General features: G+C 45.9%; 1 long non-coding RNA gene across 1 annotated transcript in view; it reads left to right on the plus strand.

Annotated features, from left to right (window-relative positions):
• The first annotated feature begins 3,816 nt into the window (after window positions 1–3,816).
• Window positions 3,817–12,420, plus strand: part of LOC149359919 (uncharacterized) — a 65,916-nt gene continuing 57,312 nt past the window's right edge. The window contains exon 1 of the long non-coding RNA XR_016288197.1: window positions 3,817–4,000. This is a non-coding gene — a long non-coding RNA (uncharacterized LOC149359919). The remainder of the gene's footprint in view (window positions 4,001–12,420) is intronic.

The raw sequence follows: 12,420 nt of genomic DNA on the forward strand, positions 1-12,420 counted from the left end.
ACTTGTCATGCAGAGGCGAAGAACTACATCGATGTCTGTTTAAATTCTAACCTTACGCAGTTAATTTCTCAACCAATCAACTATCATTCTCCCTCCACTTTTCCGGAATTCTTTCTTATCTATAAGCCCACCAGGACGAATATACTGAAGCCCGGGCTTCTCATCATGCTTAATTTATCTCTTAATTTGCATTAGTTTCGATAGCAGAACCATGCAAGAAAAAAAAAATCACTTACCTTCAATATACAATAACTATCACCAATGCCAGCGCCCATAGGAAATACATGCGGACTTCGAGAAGCTTTAGCGTGTCTGAATGTGGTTAAATTTTCATGGGGTTTGTGGCAGCGTTTTTTCTTTAGTGAATATAGGAAATTTTTCGAAGAGATTTTACTTTCTAATTTTAATTTTTTACAACTCAGAGGTAAATATAAAGAATAATTGTACTTCTTTCTATGTCGGTCTTTCATGTCGTCTCGCGAAAAAACTATCCTAAAAATAAAAATTTCGACCGCAACATTTCCTCCCTTTTTCTTTCTGGATTGTTAAGCCGCAAGTTTCGTCCATATCGAACCTATTGTTCGCGCTTTACAGGCTCTGAGTTGTGTACGTATTTTGTCCAAGGATTTGAAATTCGCGCCAAATTTGATATGCGGCATGACTCCATCTGGCGTCAGACTATTATGTCGCTACTACACTGTACCACCAGCCTATTGCACGTCTGTGCTCTAGCGCGCAAGCTTTTCTCGGATCTTGGACGAACTTAACCTCTCTTTTCTTTTTTCTTGCATGATCAACAGAATCTTCACACGATCTTATAAGTGTACTAAATTGGTGTATCATGTATGTATAGTCATGTAATCATGCACATATCTAGGAGCTACCCTCTTTTCAAATTTAATCACGGTGAGCTCATATCACTATCATTTCAACTGTAAGATGTGGGCCCTTGCTTTACCTGGGTCGTCTCGAAAAGCGGCTGCTTTGATGTGACGAGAGGGACGTTTTCGAGGGGAGGAGTTTTCAAGATGTTTATTTTACATATTTACAAGGCACTTATGAACAAGAAGAAAATCAGATGTTACACATGGTGCGGCCTCTTAGATAGGGTTGGTCGGCCCCATATCCCTAGCTAGGGAAACTGGCTTCATTATCAGCATCCAGTCACATGTCACTCATGATGGCGTGAGGGGGGGGGGGGGGGGGGGGCACAGCAGGAGGCGGCACCGCTGACCTTTCGCTGCTCTTCCAGTGCCAACGGTCCGCTGTCCTGGTAGGGACGTCGATTTTCGCTGTCTCTAAGCCCCCTCGCTGGTAGTGGAGAGAAATACAGTACTTCGTGTGGCAAGGACACCGAATTTTGGCTTCGACGCTTCCTGGAGACGGAAGGGGATTGCCGCCGTCGTTAGGGACTTCGGGGAAAAGGGACACTTCTCCACCACTCTCTACAATTTTCCAAATGAATACTCTCGTTCACAGACGGCAATCTCGCATTATTGTTCGAAAAGGAAGAGGGGAGATTTTGAAAGGACACCATAGAACAGGGGTGCGAACGTGAGGAGCGGGTCGAGACAAGTACTTGTCAAGGAAATGCATAATTGTAACCTTTCGACAACTGCCATTTACACAAAGCTGGTGGTGACCGGTGATGCTTCAGGTTCCCGCAGATTAGGGGCAGCTCCCTCACCTTTTCTAAGAAGAGTACAGTGGAGAGCGACTGATTAACTCCCCTCACGCTAATCCCTTCATTCAGCAGAGTAGCAAGTGAAAACGTGGTCTGTGAAAGAGTGTTCTAGGTTGGAAGAACCCTTCCTGTAGGGCAGCTTTCTTGTAGTGTCACGTCTCCTGTGTCACGGCTCCTGATGCACTTGAGCTCCTTCAGGTTGCAAGTATTCAGAAGACACAAAGTTCCCGCAATTTTTCAGAAAGGCAGACATTTTTTTTTCCACGTTGTGCCACAGCACGCAGTAAAAAGAAAAAAAGAGAGAGAGAGAGAGAGTTGCACAAGAACTTCACGTTAACTGTTTGTCGCAGTAGACTTCATTTATGTTCGGGTCCGAATAAATTTCAGAAGGGCGGTCAGAATAAATGGTTTCACGTTTCTTGAACATAGTGCAAAAAAAAGAAAGAAAAAGGATAGAACGAAATACATCGCAGAAGAAACACGCAGCGAAATAAGCAAAAATGTCAACAAAATGTAGAAACAGACCAAACAGACCAACTGGAAAACATTATGACGATGTCGTGAATAACAAATAAACTTAAACCAGCGTCGACTAACAGAATCAACAGCAAATTAAACAAAAATGCGAGGCAGGAGTACGTATCAACGTAGCAGCTTGCCAGTGTCGCTCAAGAAGAAAGTACATAGAAGTTGTATCTTGCCGGCATAGACACCTATGCCGCAGGGACTTGGAGGCTAGCAAAAATACTTGAAATAAAACGGAGGAGAGCGCAGTGACCTATGGAATGACAGGAACAACGTTAAGAGACAGCGAGAGAGCAGATTGCGTGAGGGAACAACCGCTAGTTAGGGTCATCTGAAGTTAAATGGAGAGACCTTCAGCCTTTCAACGGGATTGGTTGGGTTGATGATGATTAGATGCCACGATGAACACAGTAACGCTGAACATGTAAGCATTGCCTTGTATTGCCTTTAGCGGTATAAAATGCGGCTAAACAGAAGTTTTCCCGCGTTTTTTTTTTTGCAAAACAACTGCCCCTAGAGATGGGAAGACGCATTTCCTCTGTCTTGCACTGTAAGTTGATTATGTGCGCTGTTTCTTGAATAACGCGCATAAATTGCCGAATAGGAATGCTTAATTATCGATATTGCCACCTCTCGTTAAAAGCCGGCTCATTACAGCACAGTGCAAGTTCTGGCGCATGTGGTGGTCTCAAGTGCATAAGTCAGCATTATCCCTGAAACCTCTCGATAAAAAAAAAAAATTTGTTATTAAACTACTTTACAATATGCGCGGAGAAAGTGTACTCCGCTCGTGTACGACGAATGAAATGCGTGTACGACGTGTCCATGTTTTAAAACGATAAGCCGAAACTTCACCAATGTGCAAGCAACTAAAGCTGAAGCTGTCGTCCTACGTAACGAGTTACAGAAATCAAAATGCGCACAAAAAGAATAAAATATAAGCCGAACAGGAGGGAAGGGTTTGACGGCTTCCATGACGTTGGTTACGTTGCGTTAGGACAGGTGCCCGCGCCCGTCATGGTATACACTAACCGCCGTTGGCTCTTCGTCTTAATAGTCAATCAGGTCATGGGTAGTTTGTTCAGGAACCTTTTGATTCATCTCGAGTCTTCGTCAAAGAAGAAACCGTTACCTTTTGATTCATCTCGAGTCTTCGTCAAAGAAGAAACCGTTACCATACTCTCCTCTGTGGAAGACGGAAAAAAATAATGACGCAGCAAGGCGTGATGAAGCGCATACGGCGAGCGCTCGAACCACTGTACTAACGACGCCGCTCTTCTGCGCTGTTACTGCTGGCCTCAGTCGTTTTAAACAACGTCTGACCTTTCCAAAACCTCGCCACAACGGCCAGGTTGCGCCCCCTCGGTTGACTCGGGCTTTCACCCATCGCAACCTAGTTGCCCCCATGTCCACCAGCAGTCGCCAGCACCACGCTCCCTCGGCCCATGGTCAGCGGCGAGGAGAGGAGGCGGGACTCCTACGTCACATCCGGTCAGCATGCTTCCGGCCAAAGATGGCGCCCTCTCCCCCGCTGCCTCCACCACGCGGCGAGGGGCAAATCGCGGGTCCCGAGTCGCTTGCCGGCCAGTGCGCCGCGGGTCGCCGTCAGCGCAAGAGCTTGAGCTGGAGCGGGCTGTGCTTGCACGATGACCGCTGCCCTGGCCTCGTGTCACGCCGCGGGACCCAGCCTCGTGGCTCTCCGGTTGCCTTCGTCGCCGCCTCCTTCGGCGGCGGCTGCGTCCTGCTGGGAGGTCTTGTCCGCGCACCATCACCGACACAGCGTCATCATCAGTACGTACGCTCACGTCCGTCTGTCCATCCGTTTTGACAGGCAGCGCGTCACTGCGGTGTTTTGAATACGCGCCTCGCTTTGCCATGTGCGGTCCGTGACAAGGGCTTGATGCGGGCGTCCGTGCGTACCTTGTTCGCATTTACCGCGGCGCGCGCGGGTTGAGATGGTTCTCGTCGAGCGTCACTTCCTGCCTCTGTCCCAAGTTCGCGTGGGGTGTCTTTGAACGGGTTGTGTTTTTCGAGCGCGCGCTGCCGTAGTTCCTTGCGCTTTCCGTCCCTCCCGGCTGATTCATCGCATATGAAAACAGGTTGTACCAGCGGTCACTACATTTGCTTGTTGTAACTTAGTTGGCGCGGTATCCTCGAACGATTTATAATGATATGACTCTTGTAAACAATAGAATGGTTAGTTGCCGGTGTTGAGTTTATTCGGGAACTTTTACTCGAGTAAAAGATCCGGAGCATAACCGCTTCGCTGCCGCAGTCAAAACGCTCGAATAGTAGCGCTTGTCATATTTTGTTTAGACACCTGTTGCACCGAATAATGCGCAACCTCGGTTGTGTTGAAAAAACAAGAGTGCTAAGGGGATAAAAACTAAATGTCGGTGTTGTTTTAAGGCTCTAAAATTCGCAGCGATTGATTTTGCTGACGAAATTATCTACAGTGAGGCTCCAGACTTTTACAGACGCTGTAAAGTACCTATAAGTGGTTTCCTTCAGTGCGGTTCAAAAGAAAAGAAAACTTGTGCGGTAGACGAAAAACGTTTCTCAGGCAAACATTTGCATCAGCTTAATAGTGTTGATCGCTTAGGTATGTGGCATGTAATCCGTATATACGGTTAGAAAAGAAGCCCTCTTTTGATGTGGTTACCACGGTGGGAAGAAAAGGCATAACAGCTCGACAATTTCTGACTTATGCCACTACGCGGCGAAGACAGTTGGTCACTGCCTATAGCACTATCTTATCGAAGCGACTCATGCAGCTATGTGCGTGAAACACACATTTTACGAGCAAGCACACAGCGCTTGCGGGTGTTCCCGCAGCAAATTAACAGCGATCTTGCGATAGTGCTGCTTTAACTAAGCATGGTATGACACCAAGTGCTGCGAAATCGGCGAAGATCCAAATGTGGAAAAATGCAATAGTGATGAATTATTACGGAAAGCCGACCATGTCCATGCTTCCTGTAATATAGCGACATTTTTAGGAAGGGTTTGATGAAAGGTAAAGGTAAAGACAGCGCAGTAAAATTAATGAATATCTCATCCAAAACCAAGGATGTGCAACTGGATATCACTTCGCTACGCTAATCTGCATTACCCAAGCAAGCAAGGAGCCTCCACCTAGATAGAAGCCTGTCTCTGAGGTGATCAACTTTCTGCAACTATGGGCTCTGCACAAAACTAAAGTACTGACTACATTTTTTCGGCCGTGCTGGTCATGTATGAATTCTAAAAATTCTTGTGTCATAAAGCTGGCTTCCTTAAATACTTAGGGATTTGCGTAGCGTGTCGCCCGGTGATGGGCAGCTGCCGAAAGACGTTTGCAAAACCCTAATCTTCGCACAGACAAGTTAGGCCTTTTTCTTGCGTTTTCGTCACATCCTGCGTTCGTGGTATATTTTCGTCAAATTTTTTTAGGCGTGCTTCGGGTGCGTACCGATAATCTTGTAGCGAAGTTACATGGATAGCCAGTTAGATACTACAGCGGCATTTGCGTTCTTCGAAGGCACAGCAGCACCTCGATGATACTATAATGGCTGATCTGAATTCCAGGATGATGCGAATGTTTTACACGGCTCAGCCAGAATGCGTTGCGTACAGTACGTTATGTTTCGTGGCGATAACGTCGGTTTCACAAGCAGGAAATCCGTTCGAACTTTCAGAAGCTATAGCATGTCTAAACGTGATGCAATTTTAATCTGGTTTGTAAAAGCGTTTTCTTCTTTAGTGAATAAGGAAATGTTATGGACAGATGTTATTTGTTAAATTTAATTTTTTTTACACAGCGGAGGTAAATTTCCAGAAAAATTGTGCTTTTAGATATGTCGGTCTTTAATGTAACTGCGTGAAAAAACAGTTAATACAAAATTTCTTCCCTATCATTTTCTCTCTTCTTCTTTCTTACAGCCGCCGCGGTGGCTCAGTGGCTATGGTGCTCGGCTGCTGGCCCGAAAGACGCGGGTTCGATCCCGGCCGCGGCGGTTGAATTTCTTTGGAGGAGAAATTCGAGGCCCGTGTACTGTGCGATGTCAGTGCACGTTAAAGAACCCCAGGTGGTCGAAATTTCCGGAGCCCTCCACTACGGCGTCTCTCATAGCCTCAGTCGCTTTGGGACGTTAAACCCCATAAACCAACCAATCTTCTTCTTTCTTGATTGTTAAGCAACAATTTTCATCTATATCCAACCTGTTGTTTTTCTTCTACAGGTTCTGAAAGTTGTGTATGTATTCTGTAAAGGGATTTGAAATTCGCGCCAAATTTCGCGACATGGTTCCATCTGGCTGCAGAGTCTGTGTTCGTGCGGGCAGGTTTTTCTCAGAACGTGGACGAAAAGTATTTCTACTTTTTTTTTTTTGCTCCACCTTGTGGTGCGATTTCATTGGTTGTCAAGCGTCTCCGAAGCCCACAAAAGGAAGTGAGATTCCAGGCGACCCCAAAATCCCACCCCCGCCCCACGATATGGCCTTGTTCGCACCAAACACAGGTGACCCACAGGGCGATGGCCCCGTTCAGCACGATGTAGGGAACACCACTGCCCCCATCACAAGGCAAGTGTGCAATGACTCGGGTGACTGTACAGGTCAGGAAGGTAGCAGCAAATGCACGACAAATGATACCCTCTAGCCAATGGCGTAGACCGATTGTCATGACATCGCGGTTAACCCCAATTCACAACGGACAACTTTCGAAATGGCCGGAAAGCTGATTTGCAGTTTGATGTTTTCCAAACAAGGAACCTCGTTCACAGACTGCGTTTTTACTTCCTGCTCTACCCACAACAGTGGTTTGCGTGCAGGGAGATGATTCAGTCGCCCTCCATTGTAATCTCTTTAGAAATGGAGTGCGTAATACCCCTGTCAAGCGCGCAAGTTAAGTGCACTTACGGAGAGTGTCACTCGCTTTAAGTACAGTTTGCCGCATCTAAACGACGCAAGTGGAGTGTCACTCGCGGAAGAGTGCACTCCGCTAGGAGTGCGTTCACGGACCACACTTAGAGGGCTGAGTGCGTAGCCTTGCCACCAGCGACTTCAAAGACACAATATGTATAGTGCATAAAAAGTACTTTCAAGTTTATTTTACATGCTATAACACTGTTTTTAGAAAAAAATCGTTCGTTACATCTACAAGAGAAGCAACAAAACAAAGGAACGAGATCAGATGCTACATCGCTGCCCGCCGCCATCTTGTTTGTTGCCGAAATTCTGGATAGTCTTGGCTTTTCTTCTATATCTATTTTTTTTTCATCGTTAAAAACTGTTGAACATCGTTTTATTCGCGCTATCACGTTAAGCAATCCATCATTATGAGTACTTTTTTCTTTTCCATCGACCTCTTCAGAAATTCCGCTCATTTTTTGTCGCAATTATTTTTTTACAACGAGTGCACTTTGCTTTCCTGTTTAGCACCGCGTAGCTCGAAGTGTCACTCGGGATGCCGAAGCGCATTCTCCGTAAGTGCACTTAACTTGCGCGCTTGACAGGGGTATAAGTCTGAACTAAAGTGAACTAGAATCCTGAACTCAAGACGGTTTGTCATCAGTTTTCCAGAGCGGGTGTAAAGGGCGCATGTCGAAAGGGTGCAGTGGGGCCTCCCCCTGAAGGGAACCTGTCTCGACTTAAGCCTTTCACATGCAAGCGAAAACGTTAGCGAAACCTTCCGCCGCGGCGCAAAGACCTGTTCGGAGTCGTCGCGGCGGCTCGAGCGGCGAGGTTCCAACAAGTTGAAAATTTTTTGCTGCGGTGCGCCGTTCAACCGTTTGCATGTGAACAGCCTTAACTGCTCGTGTTCACACTGAGTTCTCACCCCTGCAAGGAACACAGAAAAGAGAAAACGTGAGGTGCGAGCTAAAGTCCCCATACATTTCTTTTGCTTCCTGTTGGTGACCGGGTGTGTGGATATTTTGGATTCACTTGAAAGCTTATACAGTGACTCTGTTGTGTCCTTCTGGCAACTTCCTTTCCAGAAAACGAAATTCAAAAATGCCGTCTATGAGCGAGAGCTTTTGGTTAGGAAACATCCTTGCAGAGAAGGGAGAATTAAAGGACCGTCTCTTTCCTTTCCCTGTCTAGCCTCTGCTGCACTGCAACTGAGTCGTCCTTGTCTTAGGAGTGCGCTGTGTTTTCCCCAAGATGAACTACCAACTAGCTCGCTCTTCTAACCTTGCACGTCATGAGAACTGGTGAAAGCCAACTGAGGGCATTCGCTCCTGCTTTTTTGACTTGTATCGCACTATAGTTTCAAAGTTTCAAAGTTTATTTCCCATCTAACACTACAGATGGAGGAATCGTAGAAAAAGCTGCCCTTGGGCAGCTTGACGAGTCTACAATCCTAATTATTGACAGGGAGGCAACACAAGAGTTTATACAATTTTAAAAACAAGCACATCAGGGAAGCACCAGAGAATACACGAAACAGCAATATGTATACATAATGAGATGCTGACGAATCTCACACAATGGCTCGCAATGCAGTTAAAAAAAAAAAGCGCCTCGAATTAGGCATCGAAGAGTTGCTTCTCTACTAAATCTTTGTTCGAGTGACAGTCTCTGCCGCAATATTCACCATGTAATCAATGCAGGTGTTTGTCCACTGTACGCAGTTCAGGCGTGGACGCGCCCTCTCTGCAGAAAGTAACTCGCGGGTTTTCTAGAATAGACCTCACTGTGGCGTAAACACGTGATGTCAAAGGGGCATGGCTTGGCTGGCAAAATCATTCAGTTCCCCTTCTGAACCGGTTTCTCATGTGTCAAGCGTTCCCCCACCGCCTTTCTTCTCCCAATTAGAGACGCCTCGGTATACGTCGTGCCTAATTTTTGCTCCTGCACTACGCTGCCAAAAGTCGCATACTTCAATCATAAAAGCACTCGGAAAGGGCGCTATAAATGCACAACGATAAAAAAAAACCCACATGGCGAAGCAGGGGGCATAGTGAGACTTTCCAGGAAACCAGAGGAGGGTATGGAATTTTTGCTTGCAAACCCGTGACGTCATTACAGTTGGTCCAAAACATTTGTTGGAGGGTCTCCTTTGAGAATTGTTGCCCTGTTTTTACGTACAAAAAGAGCACACGCGGGTGGCACGGTCAGCACCCATCCTTTCTCTTTATATTGTAGTTTTTATTATTAAAAAATAATCCGCTAAATAGCAACTTTGTTCCAAAAGAGTAAGAACTCTCTAGTGCAATGGCGAAATTTGAATACAATGTCACCACGAATAACAGCAGGATACTCTGTGCTTTTGTAAATAACAACTGTCACCTTTATTCAACTTCTTTCGTTGTGGAATTATAAGCACTGAGGGAGACAGGAAAATGACTATTTCTTCTGCAATTTATTTCAATATTCTTTCGAGGTGATGACAAAGCCAGGAAAAAAGAATGTGCAGATTAACGTGGCCCTGAAACAAACTCTTTAATGGGCTGACTTGGACCATAAAGAAACTATATAAAATAACTCGGAAGCTGTGACAAGAACAAACGTGCTCGACGGTCATCTAAGAAGAGGAACCTTTACGTGCGCCAGTGGAATTTCCTTTCCTCACCAAACCACGTTCTCTCTCTATCTATCTCTCTCACAGTAGATAAATTTGGTATAGCCCAATCCGCTTCTGCACCGCCGGTGCGCGCCCGCTGATTGGTCCCGACAATAGACACTTTTAGTTGGGCGTACGCAGTAAGCTTCCGCACGCATCGCTTACTGCGTTGCGTACGCTGCAAATAGTGTGAGCACGACACTTTTAGCTGGCCGTGCTGTAGCGTCCCTCAGGGGCACGCGTAAGCGGTAGCACCATCTAGTGACAAGACGCCAAATCACATCAACGCTGTGTTGAAGAAATTTTCATCCGTAATTACTGATAACTAGGGTGAGTGCACTGCGAGCCTTTTTCGTTCAAAGAAGATAAACTATGCACATAGAACAAAATGCAACAAATGACTAAAAACGGGGCAACTGCGTCGCCACATGTCGTTCTACTGTTTGTCCTGCTGGGGAAATACATATTTCACTCACATTGAAAGACTTCAGCGCCTTCAGAATCAGGCCATCAGGCTCATGTCATTCAGTTCATTCCTAACACACTCTTTACCACTTTATCATAGCTTGCGCATACTTCCACTTCAACAGTTATTCACTGTGAAATTATCCATCATTATCTACAAGGTAATTAATCATCATGCTCATATTGATGGCTTTCCTGATCAGCTTATAAATACTAATTCTACTAGGTTTCAACAGCGTAATAATCTTCTTCTTCCTAAAGTGAGGACTAATTATGGAAAATTTACCACAATATTTGCCGGCATATCCTGTTGGAATACTTTGCCATGTGAAATTAAAGCGTCGTTTACTGTTCACTCATTTCATCACCGCATTAAAGAGTACTTAATTAATTTCCTGTGTAGTTCACATGCCTAAACAGTAGTAATCCTTGTTTAAAGTCTCATTTTCTTTGCATTATGTTACAAAGTTGTTGCTGTATATACTTTTTGTTCCGTTTTTCACACATAACATTGTAAATTTTTTTTGTAGATTGTTTATTTATGCTAATTGATACACTGCCTTCCATTCTTTGCAATTTTACCCCACTTGATTTGTTCTAGGAGGTCCCCCGACAGTCGTGTACTATGGGACCTTCTTCTGTACTGATTTTATTGTATTTGTATTACTATGTGCGTATTAAATAAACTTGAAACTTGAAAAAAAAAAACTTGCGATGTAAACACAGGTTAGGCCTAAGAGCTTGAAAATCGAGAAATTATCTGAAAAACCAGGGCTAGTTATCACTTATACCTCTACGCGTGGGCGAGAGTGTGCGAAATAAAAGCGAACCGCTACCATTTGAGCGAGCTATCCCGTCGGAGAATGCAGCTGCGACATGTATTTATTTCGAAGCGGGCGAGCAGGGCGCCGCCATCTTGTCAACGCAACCCGTAACGTGCCCGTAGCGCACGCACGCAACGACACGATGCGTGTGTACGTACGCAAGCGGCCCAACGGTGCGGAACGTTCTGCGCATGCGCACTCGCGACCCGCAACGTTCCTGCGTGCGTAACGCCGTTCCGTACGGCCAACTAAGTGTCTAATACAAGCGTTCGCGCAGCTAGCGCGAACGTGAGTATGTGGCGTTCTTGGTTCAACGCGGGAGGTAAAAAAAAAAGCAAAAAACGTTTCAGAACAAAACTAGGTCGTCAGATATTGCGCTTTCTTGTTTCTGTTCTCGTGCTGTCAATTTGCAATCAAGGCATGAAAAGTTACGTGCACTTAATCAAACAGTCAGATAAGAAATAACAGGAATGAAATGGTGGCCACTAAAAATGCCACGAGTTCCGCTGGTTCACAGACAAGTTTTGCATGTCTCGTTTGCAACAATCACACCTAACAGGCTTACGCGATCTTATATAGTTTGTATTTGTTGTCTTGAGTGAAACTGTGCTTAAAGGAGAAGAAAACCTGCCGTTCTTCCGCCAAGCACTGAAAGCTATTGGCGTACTGCGCCACATACTCCACCCCCCTCGTGACTGCACCAATCCCCAAAGCCTACACATCTCGGCGACCACGGATGGAACATTCCTTAGAGCGCCAATTGCACTGCCGGCACGTCCTGTAGTCCAGACTCATCTCAGCAACATTCTTCTCAGAGTAGGCCCTTAGCAGTTTTAGACGACATGTTACGACATTCTACGACGCCCACGCCTTTTTACACCCCCCCCCCCCCCCCATTCTTTACCTAAAAAAAAAAAAATAGAAACACGCGTCTAAGGCTGTGAAGAGAAAAAAGACATAAAAAGCTCCATTTTCCGCTTGTGGATACCGCTTTAGTTTCTTCTCCCTTAAACGCCCCCAAAGCAATTCAACGTTCGTCCCTTTTTTTCTATGGGGCAGCGGACGAGCTCTACAGGCTCCGTCTGCGAAATGAAGATGGACTCCGGCTGTGTGGCGGGCGGCACTCGTATACAGGCGCGGGCGCATTTAAAGGAGGCGATCTCGGGCGATTGCTGCTTGCGCAGCCACGCATCGATAGCTGTTACGCGATGGTCGTATGTACCCGTTTCTATGCGGAAAGGACAGCCCCGAAAGAGAAAGGGCCGAATGCTTTTCGCCCATTCCAATCATTTCCCAGAGGAGATGACCCTAGTGGAGGCCCTGCCACGAGTCCGGGAATGAATGATAGAAGAAAAAAGGTTGAAAAGAAGTAGAAAG

The sequence above is a fragment of the Amblyomma mixtum genome, chromosome 2, assembly GCF_055824585.1.
Source record: "Amblyomma mixtum isolate Tamu chromosome 2, ASM5582458v1, whole genome shotgun sequence".
Taxonomy (NCBI): Eukaryota; Metazoa; Arthropoda; class Arachnida; order Ixodida; family Ixodidae; genus Amblyomma; species Amblyomma mixtum.